The sequence below is a fragment of the Falco biarmicus genome, chromosome 4 (assembly GCF_023638135.1).
Source record: "Falco biarmicus isolate bFalBia1 chromosome 4, bFalBia1.pri, whole genome shotgun sequence".
Lineage (NCBI taxonomy): Eukaryota > Metazoa > Chordata > Aves > Falconiformes > Falconidae > Falco > Falco biarmicus.
In genome coordinates this window covers 60,367,546-60,390,159 of record NC_079291.1, presented here as the reverse complement: position 1 = coordinate 60,390,159, position 22,614 = coordinate 60,367,546, and the positions used below count along the sequence as shown (strand labels likewise).

At 45.1% G+C, this 22,614-nt stretch overlaps 1 protein-coding gene across 1 annotated transcript in view; it reads left to right on the top strand.

The window, feature by feature from the left end:
- The window catches only part of SNAP47 (synaptosome associated protein 47), a 79,760-nt gene that overhangs the window by 31,750 nt on the left and 25,396 nt on the right, over window positions 1-22,614 (top strand). The gene's annotated exons all lie outside the window — the stretch shown is intronic.

Below are 22,614 nucleotides of genomic sequence, written 5' to 3'. Positions count from 1 at the left end.
TAGAGACATACTTCTAGGATAACTTTTGCCTTTTATATGCACAGTTTTTTAGTTCTTCTGTCTTTCACTACAGTGTGAGAAGTGGGGGGCTTTGTCATTAAGAGACATAAGGAAAAAACTGACAAAAGAGTTTCTAACCTAAAAATTAAAAACATTTTACTTGGGAAGGCTTTTCAGCTGCAAAACAGAATTAAATTGTACTGTCTCCTATGGTAGGTTTATGAGCCGTTGTATGTTCGTGGCAGTGATGAGTGAGCCTGCAATGACTGGAGCTTAAGTGTATTTCTGCATGGGAGTTTGAACGTCTCCTGTGGAATCATTGAAACGCTGGTAATAAATCTGGCACTTTACAGTCCTCAGACAAGTGGTATAGGGAGCTTTTTTCAGGCAATTAATTAATTTCACCAAAGCCTCATAATAGCTGTCTGTGTTTCCAGAGCCAGTGCTTTGAAACCATGCTGTGCTCTTCGCAGGAGGAAGCGGAGCAAGGCTGCTCGCAAGTGTTGCAGCCTGCTTCTGGGAAGGGCGCTGGGGAGAGAAACTGGCTGTATGTACTTTTTAATATGACAGACCGTGGCAGCAGTATCCCTTGCCTCTGCTCGCTGTGTGTGAGCAGTGTCAAACCTCAGCCTGGTAGAGGGAAAAATAATTTGGTAGCAGTCCTAGTCATGGGTTTAACAGCTGGGCTTCACCGAGTAGAGAGCGCTCGGCTCACCTACTGCCCCAGGCTCGTGTCTTTGCGACTCAGAGCTCGGCGCAGGGCTGCATGGGCTGTCCGTTGTGGACCCGGTGGCTAATGTGCTGGCTTGGGCTTTGTCCACCAGCCTTATCCCTGTGGCAGTGGCTGAGCGTGCCTTCACTCATCCCACCCAGCGAGCCAATGCTGTCGCTGGTGAGCATTTTGCCTCATCAAGGTAAATACAGTGTGTGGGGCCTGCTGCCTGCGAGCCAGGGCACACCAAAGACAAAACAAGCACCCTCGATTCAAGCTGCCTCCTGTTTGAAGTGGAAAAGTGTTTGCTTAATGGTTTAAAAGTCCATCCTGGCTTTTGTCAAGCGGTTTAATTTTAAACCAGCGGATTTTAACCCTTTTACAGTTTGGCAGCAGAGGGGTTAAAGTAGTTCAGCAACCAAAATAAGAAGCCCGAGTTCAGGATGCTGGCATTCTTTTGCTGGTTTCCTAAGAGCTTAATTAGATCATGGATCATTCAGGCTGAGTGGAATAAAAGCTGAGGAGAGCCAAATGGATGATCGTATCAAGCTATTGCCTTATAGCAGGCGATGCACCTTGACCATACCAGCCTGATGTGGCTCCTAATATGTAGTTAAGCCTTAAGCTGTCTGGTTTCCAAAAGGTGCCTGCCTGGGTGTTAGCCCTGTGCTCTGCTGCTCTGAGCTTTCCTGCTTAGCACTGTGGATTTGGTGCAGCTCAGAGAAAAAAAAAAACCTATGGAGCTAGAGCTGCCCTGGTTTTGTACATGACAGCTAAACCAGTGAACTGTAAGGATGCTCATAGGGTTGAGACAGTAAGGAAGGGGGAGAGCCTCTCAAAAGGATGGTGTCGATTTGGGTGTAGACCCTGGTTTTGCTGGTTGAGAATTTATTCAGGAACTGGCAGCAAAGAATGAGCTTTGGAGGGCCGGGCTATATCAGGATGGAGGGGGGAAACAGTGTTTGAGATTTCTGAAAGAGGAAATTTGCTGTGCAGGGTGGGATGGGACTGCTGCAGAGAGGAAAAGGGAACTTTGAGGTGGAAGAGCTGTCCTTAGTCTGACCATGTTTTATTTCTGGCACTGCTGCAGGCTCTCAGCCATACGTATTGCTTGGGGTTTAATTTGGATCTTCTCTCTTGGAGTTCATGCTCACTTTGGTGTGCTCCCTTTGTATCAGCTTTTCAGAATGAGGTTCTTTCTTCTTGGTGTTTCAATTGCTTATCTGTAATGTGGCAATATCACTGTTTCTTATCTTCAGTACCCTAAAGAAGCTAATAATGAGTGTTGAACTCACTGGAACCTTCTTTGGAGGAGTGAATTGCTGGTCCCCCTGTTTCACAGGTGGTGGAATGAGAGACACTAAATTGCTGACAGATTTAAGGATCAGCCTGCAAGGAGGACTAAGCCACAAGCCATACTTAAGCCTGTGAAGCATAGGAGCAGGACCATCTTCTAACATTCGATGAGGCTCATGAGGCTTTTCACCATTGCATAGTGTTTATTGTAGGCAGCACTTGCTGCATAGTATTTTGCTCCTAATTTAGACAACGAGTATGTATTTCAGTGAGCTTGAAACACATAACGTCTGTGAGGACTGCTTTAGTCTTTTTTTGAGGACAGACCTACCTGGAAATGTTCTGATTTCTTCCATATGGCACATGCTTTTAATGCGATGCTTTGTATGGTGGTGAATGTTGTTTACAGCCATGAAGACGCAAACAGAGACAGGAGAGGGTAATTGCAGGTATGCAGCAATGCCAAGGGCTCCCTTCCGTGATGGCATCTCCATTCAGCCCTCCCTGTCTTGCCAAGCTGCTGAATGCCAGAGACTGGAAAAGGAATCCATGTTCATTGAAAGTTTCCAGGACTTGAATTCTTCTTTAGGAAATGAACCTTCTGGGCTGCATCCATTCTTTTCCTTGTAACTTCTGCATAAGAAGCAAACCACACTGCAGGCTTGCAGTTTTTTCTCTAATACACTGTATTAATCATGCGTATTTAACACAGGGTTTGGGCTCAGTTTTTGACTGGGCTTGTTGGTTATGCTGCTTGGTGGATACCGCAGGGTGTATCAGCTTTAAGTCATCTCACAGCATTCATAAAGTTATGTAAAAATCACCGCCTGCATTGTACAGAAGTGGTAAAAGGTATAGAAATTGGTCTGCACCATGGTAAGGTCACAAAATTAATAGTTGCCTAAATAGACCACATGATTTCTAGCATGGCAGTTTGCCAAGGCTTCACCTTTAGCTAAAACAATTCTGAACTGGAAATCATATTTTATAGGAAGAGAGAATCAAGATACCAAAGTGCCATCAAGTGATGATGGATGCACAAAACCTCTTGGTCACCTTTTCCCCTGCCTATGGTTTCAGAGGACTTGCAGCTCTGACAGGTTTGACGTGAAGCTGCCTAATTCTGGACACTCTTGGCCAAACGGATAATTTCAGCACTCTCATTGGTAACCCTGCAGCATATCAATGCCAACCAGAACTGGAGCATCACCTTCCTGGTTAGAAAGCCCATATCCTATCCCGTAGACCACAAGGAGAACAGTTTTCCTTCTGTTCTTTGGTTGTGCTAGACTGACTTGAAATGTAATAGATACGTTACTACTTGCTAATCAGTCTGCTGTGTGAATGCAAACACTTTATGAGACTGCGTTTATAATGCATATATCTCTATGCTTTCATAACTGCTAGAAGTGATGTGGTGAATTATTTTTTTCCATACACATCGAGTATTCAGCTTGACAACTGGATCCAGTTCAATTTTGAACTACTTAATAGATTCCAGCCCTTCCTGCTGCACTGTGGGTGGAAATAAATGACAATCAGACCCCAGGTTTCATGCCATATTTTTCTGTCCAGTTTCCCCTTCTTCCTCCTGAAATGAAAGAGCAGGATCTCGCAGCCTAGTGGTAAAGCAAGCCAAGAACCTATCTGAGGGTGTTACACTGTGAGCTCTCAACAGGTCGGTGGCTCTGATCATCCATTTTTATATTCTTACCCTGTGGTAAATGTTGTTTATATGTTTATACCTCTTGATGAAGACTAAGACATTTGCACTTGATGGGATAAGCAAGCACGTACGACTACCTTGGAGCTACAGATGTGCTCTGGCTCAGCTAGCCTTGTGTGGAAGGTGTCGAGTCCCAGCCAGATCTGTGACGCATCAGGTAAGGATCCATTTCTTAATCTAGTGCCTCTTTCTCCATTCATGGCAAGAATTTGTAGAAGGAAGTACAGGTGGGAGGAAAGAAGAGAACTAGACGAAGGAAAAGATGGACGTGGATGTTGAAGGGACTGTTTGTTCAGTATCTTCCCACAGGCTGAAAGGCTCTGGCCGCAGTCACGTGCCACCTGTTTGTAAACTCAAGCCTCTGGTGCCACTGGTGCCACTCCTTGTTTAAACATGACAGGGTCATGCTTTTCACTCTTTTTTAAAGTTCTAAGTGATTTTGGATTTGGATTTTTTTTTTTCCTTTTCCAGCCCTGTTTCTCACCCAATGGAAAAGGCATGCCATTCCAGAAAAACCTGCTTTTGTTGAAGGCTAGTTGGTTCCTGCTATACCTGTGGACAGTTTATAGCATGATTTATCTTTACAGTCCTCAAAGGCTTAATCCCCTTTTCTCTTCTTGTTTTTAATTTCAGGCTGTGGCTTCATACATTGGGCATTTTATATAGAGCATGTCCCATCCAGTGCTCTCACTCTGCCAAGCTAATCTTCATAAACAGCCTGATGAAGAGGAAAAGTGTTTATTCCCAGAAAAGGAAGAAATTTCTGGGCGTATAGTTGATAATTAAGACAAATTTATATCCAGTTACAGCTTCATCAGAAATTTCCCACAGGATCTTCCCTCTGTGTTGAAATGCTCTGTGACTTGATTCTCCCACAGCCAGCTGGGTCTTTCAGTTCATCCTTCGCCTACCTTTTAGTTACTGAATGGTAAACCTTTGGGACGTAAAATCACCTGTTCATTTGTAAACACCTAGCACAGTGGAGCTTTGGTTGTCCCTGTAGTATGAACAATAATCTGAGCTGTGCTATTAGTAAGTTGTTGGTGGAGGCAGGCCCCGGAGCACCTACCCTCATCTCAGTGTAGTATCTTATCCGAAAATTTCTTCTTTTGCCCTTGACTATATTAGTATAGCGCTAGTATTTGTCTTCAATTTATTCACAGCTCCTGTGTGAGGTAGCTTTGCCCATTCAGCTGGTCAGTGATCATGTTAGGTTTTGTGTGGGTGCAGCTGTGGAAGGGATGAGAGTTTATTTCTCTGGGCTCTCAAGAGGTATTTTAAAGAGGGAGAATTTTTCCTTGGACACTAGATGTTCCCATGGCACTGGGATCTGTGGATGAAAGGATCACTTTATGGTACTGCTAAGCTGTCTTTCAAGGCTGGTGTATGGCCAGGATTCCTCCTGTTTGGTTGTAGGAACTGAGGTGTGTGGATTGTCATCCCCTGTTTCTTCTACAGTCATTGGGGAGAGAGACTGGCACTAAAAGGCTGTTCTTCTGGATCGGACTCAGATGCCAGCTGGGGCTGCTGCCCTCCCCTTCCATGCCTGCTTCTTGCAAAATTCTCTGCGTGATACTCAGATCCCATTCCTCTTCCCATCCCACCCTGACGTGGGGAGCCCTACTATTTCCCCATCTCCCTTGTTCTCGTCTCCCCCCCATCTCCGTTCAGCCTTCTGCAGCCATCTCCAGCCATCTCCTCCTGTCCTTTCTGTAGGTGAAAGGAGCAACAGCCTCAGGGTCTAAATCAGTTTGGATAAGTGTTTGCAGCTCTGTGGAGCCGCACATACATGTATAAATTAGACACGTTAATCTGAGAATAAAGCCGTGGCTCTCATCATGCTGGAGTATGTTTGGGTTTATTTCACAGGGTTTCTCTCTCCTTCAGTGTTACACATCTGTCTTGCTCAGGACAGGGCCACGTGTTTGTTTTTTGACAGTTCAGCCTCCTGATTGTGTTCCAAAATGGGACACGTCCTTCCGTGTTGAGTCCTTGCTCAGCTGTCCTGCTGGCACAGCTCTGTGCATCCCACCCAATGCACTCACGGGGAGAGGTGCTCGGTTTGGCAGCTTTGAGATGGTGATGGGCCCAGAGGCTGGCTGCAACTGGAGAGACTATGGAAACACCAGTAGATCTCAATTTTGATCACTTCAAAACCATTCCATGCTGTTAATCTCTGACAAAGTCATTTCTACTGGATGTTTTATGGGCCCGAGGTTGACATGTGAGCTTAGACACCATAATGCTGGGTGGGAAACTGCCAAAGCTGGGTGGCAGCTGGCTGCGGCTTTCTCCAAGTCAGTGTGTTTCTGAGCCAGTCCTGGGAACGTCTCGTTTCAGCTACCTCCTGTCCTTTGTGAGGCTGAGTGTGTGGTTCCCACCACCGAGAGCACCGTTTGGAGTCAGTGCCTGGGAAAGAAAGAGAAAAAGGAGAAGAAAACCAACTGATCATTGTGTTTCTGAAGGTGTGGTGCACCATGATGGCCCGGCCTCTTGGCTTTTCTTTTTAAGCTTATAGCACTTCTTGACGCCCAGATGATCTGGGCTGTCCCTTCACCAGGGGCCAGATTCTGATTTCTCTACCTGAACACATTCAGACTTCAAGAAGGATATTTAGAGGGGAAAAGTCTGTTCATTGCATGCTTTGGTAGCAGACTCTTCCCTTTTATTTCAAGAGAATCTTGCTGTGTCCAGTGCAGGAATGTGATCCAGGACCCTTTTGACTTGAATGGGGAGCACTGGGCCACTGAAAAATCCATTTCTGGGACAGATTTTAATGCCGAACAGGAAATTTTTTGGGAATCTTGTGGTTTTTTTTAAAGATCTGGTATTACAAATTGGGATGGAGAGGAGATACTCCTGAGTATTTTATTGGATCGATGAAAGCTGTTCAGCCTACTTAATGTTATGTACTCTGGGGTTTTGGTACCCTGCATTTCTCTTTATTTTATTTTGCTTTTTTTAAAAAAATTTGTTTCGTAGAAGTGGAGCATTTCCATCTTGAAGTGTAGAATGAAAAATTTTAGAAAGAGAAAACTGCTACATCCTCTGTGCAAGGTGAGGTGCGAAATCAGCCTGCTGCCTCCATAGTCCTCACTAAGCAATGGCACCATCAAATGCTTCCACACATTTTTGTATTGAATTTCTTTATTTCTGAGTCATGCACATATATAAAAGTAGGCCAAAGTTTAATGTAAAAAATTATCTTTTGCTTTCATGTCTTCAGCTGTGCAAAGTGACTCTTCTTATGTGGTGTAAAGGTGGATTTGCATTGAAAGCATTTCAGTTTTACTTGTTGTCTCCTGTATCATTAAAAGGGCAATTTTTTTTTAATACTTTGGGGCCAAACCCTGCATGTTGATTCACATGACCAGGCCCTGGTTGCCTGATTTTGTTGTGCTGCAGGGATCTGCTTAGGATCTCTGAAACAAATCAATTAAAACAAATATTCAAATGAATTTATTAAAAAACCCCAACAACCCCCCTCAAAAAAACCCCAAACAACAAACAAACCCCAAAATACAATCGGTCTTTGATACAAGAGCCAGAGCCTGGACTGCCCTTTCCCAGCCAGATAAATGCTGGAGGACTGGGGAGCACTCAGGTATTTTGTTCAGTGGGATTCACATCCTTATTTAAGTACACAGACATATTTCTTCTATGCATTCATAAAAATATAAATTAAAGCAGCATGCTGTTTGAATGAAAGCATAAAACAGGTCAGTTCCCAATACAGACTGTTTTAGAAATAATCTTTAGCAAGAACAGACATTTGAAAAATTATTATAAGCAAGAGACTTCTACACCATCCATCTGTGAAGTTTTTCAGGTTGTATGAGTTACTGTGTTCTCAAATCTGTCAGTTTTACCACAAATACCATGCAATTTAATTTTTCCCTTCAAACTCCAGCTCCCAAATTTTGATGATTAAGTGTGATTCTGATTCTTTAATCCAGTTTCAATTATTGAGGTTGCAAAGAAACTTTGGCTTCAGAAGAACATTACAAACTTTCCAGGACCAAAAAGACAAGTTTGGGCATCACTTTCTTTTAAAATGAAGATTTTTCTGCCCCTTCTGTAACTCCAAGACTGGTTTAAAGTTAGGAAGCTGGTGGTCCTGTGCTCCTTCTGTAATAAATTGATGGAGAGAATCTCTAAAGAACTTGGAGGAGATGCCTCCTTGAAAGGTTAGGGGACTTTCTGCCTGTCTGTCACTGGGGCTGGTTTTCTCCTTGCTCTTTGGGGCCAGCCCTGACTATTGCGGCAGGAGGAGTCGTACTTGCCCTGTCGTTTTGTGCTGAAATCTCCCTGCTGAGGAAACAGTGGTGATTCTAGGGCTGGGCTGCAGGTGGGCACGTCAGCACCGAGTCCCCCCTGCTGAGCATCTCAGCAGTGAAATCCAGCTTTGTTCCTGGTTTCACTTTGTAAACGTAAAAGCACGGAAGTGCAATAGGTGAGCTAGGAGTGTGTACTGCTGCTCAGCAATCCCTCTTGCTTCGGCATGACACTTCATCAGGCATTTGAGTCCCAATGCGCTTTAAGCTTGCCCTAAATCTTAAGCACATGTTTAAGTGTTCTTGCTGACTAAGGGTGAGTTTTAATAACAATGCCTGGCTTTTATATAGTGCTTTCCATAAATGTCACATTGTGGGGTTTTTAGAGCAAGTAAATGGGCTGGATGAGCAGACAGTGAGGTGGGTTGAAAGCTGGCTGAATGGTCAGGTCCAGAGGGTGGTCATCAGCAGCACAACATCTAGGCGGAGGCCAGTAGCTAGTGGTGTACTCCAGGTGTCAGTCCTGGGTCCAGTCTTGTTTAACATCTTCATTAATCATCTGGATGCTGGGGTAGAGCGCAACCTCAGCAAGTGTGCAGGTGGCACCAAACTGGGAGGAGTGGCTGATAATCCAGAAGGTCATGTTGCCATCCAGAGGGACCTCAACAGCCTGGAGAAATGAGTTCATGGGAACCTCGTGAAGTTCAACAAGAAGTGCAGAGTTCTGCTCCTGGGGAGGAACAACCCCAGGGACACCCAGCTGGGAAACAGCTTGGCAGAAAAGGACCTAGGGGTCCTGGTGGACACCAAGTTGAACTCGAGCTAGCAGTGTGCCCTTGCGGTAAATGTGAATGGTATCCTGGGCTGTGTTAGGCAAAGTATTGTCAGAACCTGAGGGAGGTGATCCTTCCCCTCTACTCAGTGCTGATGAGCCCACGCATGGAGTGCTGTGCCCAGTTCTGGGCTACTCAGCACAAGAGGGACATGGATGTACTGCAAATAGTCCAGCAAAGGACCATGAAGACGTTGAAGGGACTGGGCCACCTCAAGTATGAGGAAAGGCTGAGAGTTCAGCTAGGAGAAGAGTAGGTTTGGGGAAGTCTTTCTAATGTATGTAAATACCTGAAGGGAGGGTGCAAAGAGGATGGAGCCAGGCTGTTTTAGTGATAACCTGTGACAGGTCTAGGCAGTGGGTGTAAACCAACACACAGGAGGTTCCCTCTGAATATCAGGAAATAATTTTTCACTGTGTGGGTGACTGAGCACTGGCACAGGTTGTCCAGGATGGTTGCAGAGACTCCATCCTTGGAGATACTCAAAAGCCATCTGGCCATGGTCCTGGGCAACTGGCTGTAGGTGGCCCTGCTTGAGCAGGGAGCTCCAGCTCTGATCAGATGACCTCCAGCAGTCCCTTCCAACCTCAACCATTCTCTGACCTCACCATACATGTGGGCTTACATGGCCCCCAGAGGCAGTGCAGCCCTGGGCCCTGCTTCTTGCAACAGGCGGGGGTCTGGAACTGGCCAGGGACCCGTGTGGAGCGCTCAGGACTGGAGGTACACACCAAAATCTTGGTACCACTTGGTGCTGCTGCTTGCCCTGTTGCATGGCACAGAGGCAGCAGCTAGGAGAAGGCTTGGCCAGAATTTGGCGGCCAACAAATCCTACCAGCCATTGGGGCAGGTTACAAGGAAAAGGGCCCCAGGATGTTTTGTCTGCTTGATACGAGCCACCTGATGTTGCTTCAAGGGCATGGGAGGCAGCGAGAAGCTACCAGGCCAGCCGAGAAACGATCACTTTTTATTTGTGTAATTATTCTGCTGGTTTGTTGCACAGACAACGCAGGGGATGGCAACCTGCAGCCTGGGTACTTGCTACAGTGATGCCACTGAACCTGAAGTCTCAGCTGAAGGCCTCAAGGCGGCATTGATGCTGCCTTTACCTTGGATTACCTGATGGATTTGAGGAGTCCTTCATGAACCTTCCCCCTTCAAGGCCTCCATGTCCAGCAAAAATGGGCATGGGAGACAGGTGCTCCTTTGGGTGCTCTGCATCTGCGTAAGACATAGTCCCAGCTTGGGAATTAAATAGCAAAAGCAAGGACAGGAAAAAAGAACAGGGTGCATGGAAGAAATTACCAGGTGACCCAGCATGGCTGAGCAGTACTCATCCTGCACAACTGTGCTGAGCACATGTGACAGCAGGCTGAGACCTGGATTTGCTCTGCTTTCTTGATTTTTTTTCCCTTCAGAAGGATTTCTGGAGGACTTTAGAGATACAGGTTGTATGTCCAGCTTTCCTGGGCATTACATCCAGCATTGTTTGCCTCAGCTTCCCTGCACATCACACGGTGCTAGTGTCACTGACCTCCAGAATCGGCTTTACGGCTCATGGTTGATAAGGTACATGGTAGGATCTTGATATTTATGATCTGTTGTATTTATGTTCTTAGCTTGCTGGTGCTATCCAAAGACTGTGTTCATCATCTCTTCCCTTTTGTGTCAAGCTTTTCTCTTCTTATACTGTCTGGAAGTGCCCTGGTAAGTGGATTGCTTCAGTCTATATGTAGAAATACAAACTGTTGCAGTTTCTGCTCAGGAAATGAAAGTATTCCATCATTCTTCACACGAGCTGGGAAATGCAAACTGGTCAGCTGGACCAGCATCCCCAGGTGCCTCCTTGGTGCTGGCTGATGGTGGGGCCTGAAATAGCATCCACCCAGGCCACGGTGGAAAGCCACTTAATGAAGTTTACAGTGTCCTTCAGACAGGCGGCTCAAGTGTTTGGCAGAAAATGAAGGGGGCTTGACTTTCTGCCTGTGGCAGGTGGAAAGAATTTGCACTCAGATGTTAGTAACAGATGCCATTCTCCCCTATGATTTTCTCTGCATGCTCAGGAAGGTGTTTTCAGCTAATGTTTGGTATGTTGTCCCCCTGGGATTCCAGTTACTTTTATTATAATAGGATTTTAATTTTAGCTTCTAATATGAAATTATGCTGGTCTCCAGATACATGAGAAAATAATTTCCACACCAGCTCTCTTCCGTGGCTTCATAACTGTGAGCTGCAGCTGGGCAGGATGGGGGAGACGGGAGGCCAAGAGCAAAGAATGTGAAACCAGAGGTGAAAAAGAGCAAAAGGTGAAATGCATGGCTGATGGTGCCCCAGTGTGAATTTGTGAGACCTCTGTCTCCAGAGGTTTTAATTCCTGCTCTTACTCACCGTGTTCACTCTTTCTGCAAGGCTGAAGGATCTCACTGTGCCAGGTTCTGCATAAAGGGGAATGATCCTTGACACTGCAGGTGGCTGTGCCATACACCTGCGATCATCCCACCTCACTGCAGGCACCTATCTGAGGCATCTACAGGACAGCTGTGGTCATGCTGGGATTATTGCATAGTCGGTGGGTAGAGATAAGCAGCTCCTGAGGGCAACCCAGCCTGCCTTGCAGAGGGAGGACTTGCACTCTGGTTGTGGCTGTGTCTCCCCATTGACTACAGAAGAGTAGAGGGTGCCTGCACTCCTAAACCTAGATCTTGGGTGAGATAATCAGACCCTGAGCATCTAAATAATGCAGAATCGGGCTTTTGAAGTAAAGCAGAGGAGCTCAGCAGAAAGGATAGGTGTAACAAATGTCCCCCAAGGGATCCAGATCCCGTCAAAGTTCACTGCACTCAGCATTTCAAAGACTTGGCCTCAAACTCAAAAGGGAGCTCAGAATTCTGAAAAATTAATATTTCAGGCTGATGTAATACACTCAGACTAATACCCAGCTATTATTGCAAATGCAATATACATTTACACTGACTTTTAAATTTCTCACTCTTATTAAAAAAATATAAATCTATAGGTTTACTGAAATATTAAAACCACATCAAATGGGTTGAAGCTCACTGTTACTATTGTTTACACTGGCCAAAATATTACTTCTGATGCCTTGAATGAATCCAGCAAAGCTGCAAAGGATTGTATACACTCACATTGATCAGTGTAAATACTGTAATAGCTGTAGCAAGTCACAGAAGGAGTGGCAGAGAGCTCAACAGGACACTAAAATAGACCATTCAGTTATTTCAGGGTAACTAATGCACAGCTATTCCTATCATTTCATTTTGTTCTCTCCTGGCAGTCAAATATGTGACCTGAGATGAAAATGTACAACTGTGCTCTCAAAACATTTGTAAGTTTCCAAACAAAATCCTGAATGGTTTTCCAAAAATTGGGTGGCATTTGGGCTTTAGTACTCTCTTCAAAGGCCTCATTCACCCCAAGTTGACACTTTCAACAGTGATGAAACACAACTCTGTATTTCTTGTAGGATCTTAAGAAGCATTTTCATAGGACTGGTTGGTTGAGGTTTTCTGTTTAGGAAAACTGATATAGTCCACTAATAATTTTCAGACTGGGGAATTTTAAATAAAAAGCAGTCATTCAGAAAACAAGTCCTGCGGTCTCATACTCCTAGTCTGTGTACTCCTCAGTTTCAAAGGTCCTAGATCTGTAGGTTGCAGCCCCAAATTATACTGCATTTCTCCTGGACTTGCTTTTTTAAGAGACTGGGAGGGGAAAGCGATGCAACTCAAGATTATGCTGCTTCATGGACACCTGCAGGTCTGTAGACTTGTTTGGTCCTGTCTTCCAAACGCTGCTGGGTGTTGAGATTCTTCAAACATCATCTTGGAGGTCGTGGACTGATCATATTCCAGATAGGCAAACTTAGGAGTCAAAGACTATTTGCCCAGGTTCTTCCAGGTAACCTGGACTAATCTCAGATCTATTGTATGTACTAAGATCTATCTTCTTATGTCTTTTTTTTTTATTAATTTCATTATTTCATTTAATTGTACTTTAAATTTGCAAATTAGGAAGGGGTACCATCTCCCCCTGTGGCATTCTTCAAACGCCATTCCTATCAGCCACAGATCTCTGTGACTGTATTTGACCTGTATTCTTTATGCATCCCATGAATTTTGATGTATTTAAAGTAACTTGGCTTGACGTGAGCTGGAACACGCAGCTGAACCAGAATGTTTCAATCATCCTGCGGTTTGGAGCTGGGCTGGTTTAAAGTTATAACTGAGGGCGCAATATGGAATCCATTGAAAAGCCCATAATGATGTTGGAGCTAAACAGATGAGAACATCATTATTTTTGTCTGAATGACCAAAAAAAAAAAAAAAATTACAATCTAACCTAGTTCAGCTTGAATCAAGGGGACGCCACTCCCAGAATAGCCTGGCATCCAGTTCAGCCAGGATGGCTCAGGAGGAGGATAGCTTGGATAAAATGTGGTGCCACCTGCCAAGGTGGCACCTAGGGGTCCTGTGCTCCGAGTGTCCTTCAGCCAATGTGAGGAGGGACAGAGAAAGGCGCTTGGTCCAAAAAGGGCCAACAGACTTGAGGGCATACAATGAAGCACATTTCACATCGTGCCTCAGTTGTGCAAGGACTTGAGCTCCTTCACACCGTGTCCTCCCATCCCTGTTCTCTTCCCACAGCAGGTGCATCGGTCGCTGCCGCTGTGCAGAGCAGCCATCCCAAGCAGTCCTTGCGGAGGGTTGTTGCCTGCAGATCCACCTCATTTTGCTTCTGTAAACATCCCATTTGGCCCACCTGAAGTCACAAAACGCTTTGACTGTACTTTGGCAGTTGGTTTGCTGGGCTGGTCTCTGTGCCATACTGGTGTGCTCTGTCCCCCAGAGCTGCTTATCTGCAAGCCACGTGTTTGGGGCACAGTTTGATAAGACTAAAAACATTGTATCTGTCCTGCCTGTACAATTGGCGGTCTTCCTCCGCAGCTCCCAACCGCTGCATCTTCCTCAGTTATGGGGGGAGTCAGATGAGGGAACTGACCTGGCTGCAACCTTAGCCAGGAAAAAAAAAAAAAGTCATAAAAAAAATCTTGCATCCATCTCAAGAACCTGATGCAGTGCATCCTACAGCCACCTGAGTGTTAGGGCTGGCGCAGGAAGGTTGCTAGAATTGAGAGGTGTGACAGGGAAGAAGCACCCCCACAGCCTTAGACCAGTTAAACCATTGTGAAGCCAGTTTTCATGTCACACTTATTCTGGCGAGGGAGGGAGTGACCGCTGCCTCCTCCCTGCAGCCCCAGCCGCGTGTTCCCTCTGCCTTGTGCTGGACCTACTAATCGCACAGCCAAGAGGTGAATGTGATCAATGAACTGACCTGATGTGAACCTCCAGTTTTCTGTCCCATCCGCCAGTTACTCTGGTTTACCGTGTGGTTGGACAGTTGCCAGAGTATCAAAATTGAGAGGATCAAAACACATAGCTGGAGAAGCGGAAGGGGTATGATTGCTGCTCACAGGAGCAATTGACACCAGATTCAGCATAACATCAACCCCCGCCCCACACTGGAGCCCTGAGGATGGGAAATGTGTGTCAGCTGGCTCTAGTGGTGATGGAGTCAGGTGCTTGACAGCACAGTGCTCACCGTGAGCAGAAAGTCAAACCAAGTCAGCAAAGGCTGTGCTTCCAGTTGCTACCAGTGGACCCCCCACGGACAGATGCCCCAGCAATACAATGCTGGCCCAGGTTAGGAAATACCTAACCCAGGTATTTCCTAACCTGGGTTGTTGCATGCATTGCATTAGCTGTGCAGGGACGCAGGGTTTGCTCTGCCTTTTGGCTCTTAGGTCACTTCTCCACCAATTGCAAAGGGCCAGACAACAAAAAAACATTAACCTGTGCCCAGTTAACTTGTCTTTGACCCAGGCCAGTTCACTTACATCGATTTAGTGCTTTGTGCCATGGGGCTGTGGTGATTTAGGCTCACTCATGCTGCCTTGCACCATCAAACTGTGGCCTCAGTGTATTAGCCCATGTTTTATTGGGTGCTGCATCAAGAGTGGATCAGAGTGGATCAAGAGGAGACCCACTATGCAGCTGATCAGTTGAGAGCTATCTGTGTAGCTTGGTGTTGTGACCATGCTTTCTTTTAGCAGCTTTACATTTTTATATGGCATTTTTTACAGATGCTCAGCCCCTAACCTGTCTGGGGCCATCCAGGACAATTCATGCAGCCTGTGTCCCTCCAACAATCTTCTTTCTCAATGACATTGCGGTAACAAGCTGTGGGCTGGGTGGATCCTTTTGGAGCTGGGAGCATTTTGTGTTCAGCTTCCGTAGTGCTTGCTGATGCCACAGCATCTCCCATGGGTTGGGGATTACCTGGACCAGGAAATGGCTTATGAAGCCCTTGGGAAAGGTGATAGCTACAAGCAGCCACCACTTCACCCAACTCTGACCTCCTGATTCCCAGTTTACCCTTGAGAAAGATGGTGAAGAGAAACAGCTGTATGAATTATTTTGGCAGAGTGAGCTGCAGCAAAATACTAATTTCTGAAGGTCCCTCGGGACTGGGAGGCTGTTACCTGGGAAAATGTGCAATGCACTCAACTGGCATGTGCACAGAAATCGCAACCCTTCTGCAAAGCATTGGCTCCACCATCCATGAGATGTCCAGTGGTCCACGTCTTGGGAGTGTGTCCTGTAGTGAAGGAAGTAGAGGTACCAGCCAAGGTACTCCCAGAACAGTCAGTGACGTGACACTTAACAGCAGAAACACTCTCAACGCATTCACTGTTTTGCTTTCTGGGATCTCCCCAAAGAACCAAACCCATGGACAGCAAGACATGAGAGAACCAGAAGTCCTCCCCAGAGCTGCAGCAAAACAAGAGTCTGAAGGGTGTGCTAGGCTGATGTGATGCAGCAAGCTGCACAGCCAAGTGGGACATCTTCCACGTCAGCTCCAGGTCCCATGCGTAACCGTAGTTTATGGCTGGGATTCCCTATATCAGGGCAGTGCTCAAACCGCCTGTGTTATAATCCCAGCTTTTCCTCATCATGGATAATGCCAGACAAATAATTTGGCTTTGCCAGAAATTGGATTGGGCTCTACACTTCCCTATTCTTCAATTTCCTCATCTGCAAACTGAGGATAATATTACTTCATTATGGGGTTTGGATCATATAGCATAATTACATCTGTAAATCGCTCGCTGATCCATCTGTTCTCAGTACATTACAAGCGACCATATGGCTATTTGTTGCATTGGGCTCAGCCCCTCATCTCCCATTCATCTCTGCTAACACTACAGACATTATCGCTTGGGGGTAACTTTATGGTCAGTGGAGAGGAACAGGAGCTTTTAGGACATGATTCATCAGACCCTGTTTATATGGTTGCTACTGGATGAGGTGAAGCCCATAACTTATCATGTGCATCCCACCCTTGATATCACTGTGGGGTGGAGTTAGAGCAGGTCAGGACCGCTAACAAACGGGGTAAAGCTGGAGCAAGGAAAGACATGCACCCTTCTCTCTGTGCATAGAGCTGGTTTTCATTTTTTCCTAATAACTCCTCCTGTTAAGAAAATACATGATTTTACATATATTGACAATGCTATTCATCACAACAGTGGTGGTCAGAGACATGTTTGCTCAGATTTTGTGGCTGATTGCCTCCCTTGATTGAAATTAATGTACAACTGAGTAGGCCAAAAGGGGGATTTTTGATTAAAATTGTTGAAAGAAATTAGTATTTTTCTTCTTTTTCTATTTTTTCTTTCTTTTTTCTTTTTCATAGAAAACTCAAAAATATTTTTCTTTCCATGAAACGTCTCTTTCATTACAATGGCAGAAGTCTGATGTTGGCTCTTTTGTATGATTTCTTCCCAGAATAAAGGAGAAAAGGCAGTGTGTTGTGGCATAAAAGCTTTTTTCCCCTACTTTTGTAATTTAAAAAGTGAAAAAAATTTAAACAAACAGAATTTAATTGAAAATAGCTTTTCACAAGAGCTTTAATACTTTAGTTTCAGAAAATGTTTTCTGTTGGAGAAAAGATCTATATAAATTTTTGACCCTTCTAACTGTAAAGTATAGTCATCCACAAAAGCTTCATACTTTATCATCTGAAATATTTTTGTCCAAATAAAATGGTTGATTATGCCACTCAAATCTCCATTTGATTTTTGGGTGGAGACCTGACAGAACAGTGGATGAGGTGTCCCATTTCTGAGTATTCTCCAGAATGTAAAGAGCTGAACATGCCTAAGGAGAATGGTATCCTTCTCACTTAATTTTATTTTGGACCTTTTTGTTTGTTTCTTTTGTTAATGTAAGATTAGATCTTTGACTCGAAGGTATTCTTCTAGGGCTTACACTATGATAGAGTTATTTCTCACCATTGACTATACGGAGGCACAGGTAATTATTTCTGACTTTGAAGATCAATCCCACCTTCTGTTTAATTTAGGCATAACTAACAAAATTTTTGTGTTTTGACAAAGCTATGTTTGATAGAATTGTGTATAACAGCATTATAAAATCATCAAGAAATAATTCACTGGCATGTACCATGTTCTTGACTCCTAATGCTAACATAGAGAAAAATGGTCAAAGAAAGGTTACAGGCACATTATACTCAGAGAAAAACAATCACACAAACAGAAAGAAAAACTGTCACATTGATTTAACCAATATCTTGATATTGTTTCTGATCTGCTTTTTATATGGGCATCTCCATAAGTAGGCAGAGCAGTGCCTGTGCAGCACCTTGCACAAGAGGACATCTGAAATCCAGGCCCATACTTCCAGCCCTACCAATCTACCTATCGATCTGATCTGGCCATATCCATACACAACTTTCACCAATTTTTTTTTTCCACCTTTTTTTTTTAAGTAATTTGGCCCAAGGTATTTCTTTGTAAGTTTGAATAGATTTTTTTCCCCCCATGATTTACGTGTGTTTAAAAAGAGGTGAAAAAACCCAAGTGGTCAAAGCCAAAGAGAAGGGGGGGAAAAATCACCCTGTTCTCAATGGGTGTTTATTAGCTCAGGTTCTCTCTGCCATTTGCTTTTATGGCAAGGTGAAAAATTATGCATTTCAGAAGCTTTGCGCCTTTTCTCCTGGCCTCCCTTCAGCTCACTACCCCCCTCTACTTGGACTCCTTTCCCTAATGGCTCTCCGAAATAATAACCTGTGGGCATTTGCTGTAATAAAGTACAAAGACCTTGTTCCAAATGAGTCCAACTGCAAGGGAGAAGCCAAAACCAACTCAAAATGAGATTTTTCTCACTCTGTGAATTTGCTATACTTGGAACTGGCAAATAATAAATTGAACAGTATGTGGAAAAACATGCAGCCCTAAGGATATGGAGAATGGCTGGCACTGGGTGCGGCCGTAGGACTTTACACTCTGGGTTACAGCACGCTGGCTCCCAGCTCCAATCTGTTTCCTCTCCCTTTGGGTTGCATTTTGCAAGCTTGACTCACCCTGAGAAGTGCTTACCCATCTCAGAGGTTATGGAAAGGCTTTGGAGAGGACCTGTGGAAGCTAAGCAGAGGAAGGAGATACATGTGTCCTGAATTCAGGACTCTCTAGGCTCCCTTTATAAGCTGTGGTCAAAGACAGGTTGTTACAGAGGGCAGGGCAGCTCCCCTACGTCAGGACCTGAACTGGAGTGTTCCCTGAGGAGACCAAATAGCTGTGGACCTTACTTCTGCGTTACTCCAGCTGGGACACTGAATTGCCTTTTGGCCATCAATGAACCCTTCAAAACCAGCTGGACATGGGGACTCTAGGGCTCCCTTGTGTAGCTTCTACATGTGTCAGAGCAGATGGCTCAACCTGGTGTGGGGTTCACCTGCTCTGTGTTGGCTGTCTACAAAGTTTAACATCGACCACCAGTGAAGAGCAATGCAAGAGGTTGATTCATCTCATCTCAGAAGATGTTTCAAAGGCATATAGCATGATTTGTCCCCTGGGAGAGTGAGCATCTCTGTATGTGCTTCAGGGAAGGTCTGTGCTGTTAATGAGGCTGGACACCTCATTTGGAGACAGCTGAAGCTGGGTGAGATGGATCCCACCAGTGATATCCACCCTGTGGTCCCATCAGCAGTATGCCCAGGGATGTAACAGGGATTGCTCTGTGCTGGGTGTCAAAGCAGGAGCCCATCAGCCCAGTAACAAGAGGGGGGCTCTGGCAGTAGGTTGGTGGGGGAGGAGTTTGTACTCAAGCAGAGCCTTCCTCAGGGTGGAAGAAGTCCCTGTAACACAGAGCAGACTAATTCCCATTTGCTTTCTTCAGTCCTGTTGACGTGGGATCTATCTGATGAGAGACAATCACTGTCTCAGAGCAAGTGCAGCCTGAGTAGACATCATAAGCACAGGACATCATCTTCCTCACTAGACATCACCAGCACTGGAAGATGTCATCTTCCTCACTTTGCAATGGGAAACTGGGGCAAAGTATCATAAAAAGACCAGCATTTAGTTACCCAACTTCACATCAGACTGGTAATCCTCACAGAAATCAATCCAGATTAGGTTTTTACGGAGTGGTTTAGATACCTTCAACAATCAAGAGCAGTGAGATTAAATGAGGTGGCCAGGGATGCATGAGGACAGGCAGTAGCTCAGAGATGAAGACAGCTTGGCTGTGAGCACTTTCTCTCTGCAGAGGTTTCCTGAGCTTTTCAGTTTCTTGCCCACAAACACAAAATCCGCTCTCTTTTGCATTGACTATTTCTCCGCTGCAGGGAGCTGGCCCACCCTGCAGGCAGAACAGAAAAGCATGGGGTTTGCTTTCAGACAGGCTGGGAGCTGCCCATATTGTGGTGAGGACACAAACCAGACCATTTGAGTCCTGCTAATCCTCCAAATGCCTTCCCATCACTCCCCTGGGAAACCAGATGGATAGATCCATTCTCCCAGATGAGGTGCTGAGGGCCCCTGCCAGTGATGGCTTAATACACCGCCCAAGGTAAGTGTTGTGTGCCTCAGGGCTGAGGGACCTCATGGGGCAAAGGTCCTTGAGGAAATAAGACAGGTCAGGGCAGCACTGGATGCCAGTGTGAGCTGAAGGAAGGCAAACATGGTGCAATCTTATCCAAATTACTTCCGAGGAGGAATCCCTGCAGACAAATATTCCCAGCAAGCACTCAGGTTTCATCTCAAAAGGACTAAGCTGGTTCTTCCCCCAGGATGGCTTGGGGATGAGCTAACACCCATGCAAAGTGGTCAATTAGGGGACCAAAATCTGGGAGTAAGCCGAGGATCTAAGCTACTTGGCAACTGATCCCTACCTTTAGATTCTGTAGTGGGATGGAATGAATTGTGCTGGGGATCGCCCTCTCTCTGTAAGTTGTGAAGGAGCCTAGGTGGCTCGCCTGGGCAGTTGAAGGCCAGGTGAAGTGGGCCAGGCAGTCTGCACTAGGAGCTGAACGCAGGTCTGGGACTGTTAGCCGTATACAGACTTCAAAACAAGTCTTGGAGTTCTCCACCGATGAAGGGCTTGCAGGATTATGACATGGATTTAGACTGGAATTCTCGTTCTTGTGAGTGCTTTGGGCAGGGTAACAACCCAGTCCATCTGAAGCCATTCTCATGATGGTGCCGTGGGCAGCATCAGAAAGGATTTCCTTCTGCAGTACTAGTATAATCTGAATTTCTAGGAAGTTCCCACAAGGGGAATTCTGGAGGAAAAAGAGTCAGGAAAGGCAAAGCGTAATATTCCACCAAATGGTGTGACTGAACAGGATTGTAAGCTATTTAACGTCAGATCTGTCTGCTGTACGTGGACAGCACTGAGCATAAGGAGTGTCTCTGAGCTGTACCTTCCGTTAGTTCAGGACCTTCCAACTGCTCTCCTGGGAATCACTGTAGGACTGAGAAGCTTTTTCCACAGCTCATTCTCACAGCATGGGAGAGTGCCTGCTGCGCACAGAGGCACGGTGCACTTATTTATCTACGCCAAATGCCAGCCTGAAGTATCTTGTACCCTCTTATATTTTTGTATAATTCACAAATAAGTAACTCCTGGATTAGGGTAATGTAGAAGCTCCAGTTCAGTTTAGTAGAGGGCTCTGGCCCTGGCTAACCAGTGATGCCATGTGTACCTGTGATGTTGGGAAATCCTTGTAAGTCAGCGTGTCCTTGGATTTAACTCCGGTGCTTTGGGATGCTCCAAGGACACAGCCAATATAGTGGCTGCGTTGCCAGCAGAGAGAGCGCAGTGCTACAGGCCAACAGCATGAAGACTGAAGAATCTCACTTGCTTTATTCATGCCCTCACTGTTTTGTTTTGTTCCAGCTGCATGACTTGTTTTTCCTGCTCTGAAGCAAAGCGTAGATGTGCACAGCCCACGATGGGCAGCCCTTCAATCTCCCCCACAACGTGTGTTTTGGGAAGTGGCAGTCTCCATTCAGGAGGAATTCTCCTGATTTTGATGTGATAATTGGGTGTAGTTGGGTCAGCAAGTGCTTAGCTGATGCCCAGGGTAATGACTTCATGGCAGTACGATATTAAAGGCATCCTTGTATGAAACATTAAAAAAAAAAAAGAAAGAGAAAATAAAGTCAGTTACCTCATTTTGGGTGTTTATATACTGAGAGCATCACTTCTGCCGGTGCAGACTTGAAGGACCAAGATGAAGTTGGTAATGAAGAGATGTAATGGAAAGCAACTGAACAGACCAAGTCACCCCAATATTTCATGGTTTTAAGAACATATGAAAAACTGCTGGATGTCCTTTCTTCTCCTTTTTCTGCAGATGATCTGTTCTTTCCTCCCTCCCTCTCTTTGTCTCCTATCGCTCCAGACACTAGGCTGGCAGGCACTTTTGGGTGGCTGTACTCCTCATCCATCCTTGGTCCCTGGGGACAATGTCTTGGGTGCAAACAAGTAGGATTCTTAGAGACTGTTTCTGTCCCTCATTGCCCTCTGGCAAAAATGAGATTCCCAGACCTAGAGTCACACCTGATATACCTCAGCTGGGATCTGCAAATTCATGCCACAGTTAATAAGCACATTAGAATTTCACACTTCTACATTGTAAATGAAGTCATGGTTAAGAAAAGTAAAGAGAGACATTTTATCAGCAAGATGACAGCACATTTTTCACAACAAAGATGTGTACAGCACCAAACACAGCCTGATCAGAATCCGTCATGTTGCAGCAGTGATCACCTTGAGCTGTATATGGCTTACAAGGGAGAAGAACAAGGGGGAAGGTTCACAATAGTCACAGCCCCTTTCTTAGACTTGCTGCTGCATTTAGCACTGAACTACTTAAAGGAATTTAGGCAACAAGAAATTGCTGTAACTGCTCAGCAAGAATTGCATTGCATCTGGTGCGAGAGGGGTAAGTAACATGGTAGTCAGAACAACTTGGTCTCAGCCAGCAGGACTGGTCAATGTTTATCTAAAGAAAAATGCTCCCACTGTAAAGTATATTTTCTTCAAAATACCAATATTCTTTGGAAAAGAGCAATTTTGATGTTTTTTTAGAAGTATTTTCTATTGGGGAAAATGGAAAGAAAGATATATTTTTGAACTGTTCTTGACTTAAAACTGTCACATAATGACACTTTCAGCTAAAGTCTGAATTGGATGAGAAAAGGTTTCTTTGATTAGATATTATGAAGCAAGTCTTGTTTTCAATAAGCCAGAAACCATAGTATTTTTCTGTTTCAAAAACTTCCACTTTTGTTTTTTTAATCAGTTTGCCATTTGGAAGCTAAAGGTTTTCTCAGAATGTTTTTCCACGGTTTTCAATACATGTTTTGTATTTTCTTTCTCAGAT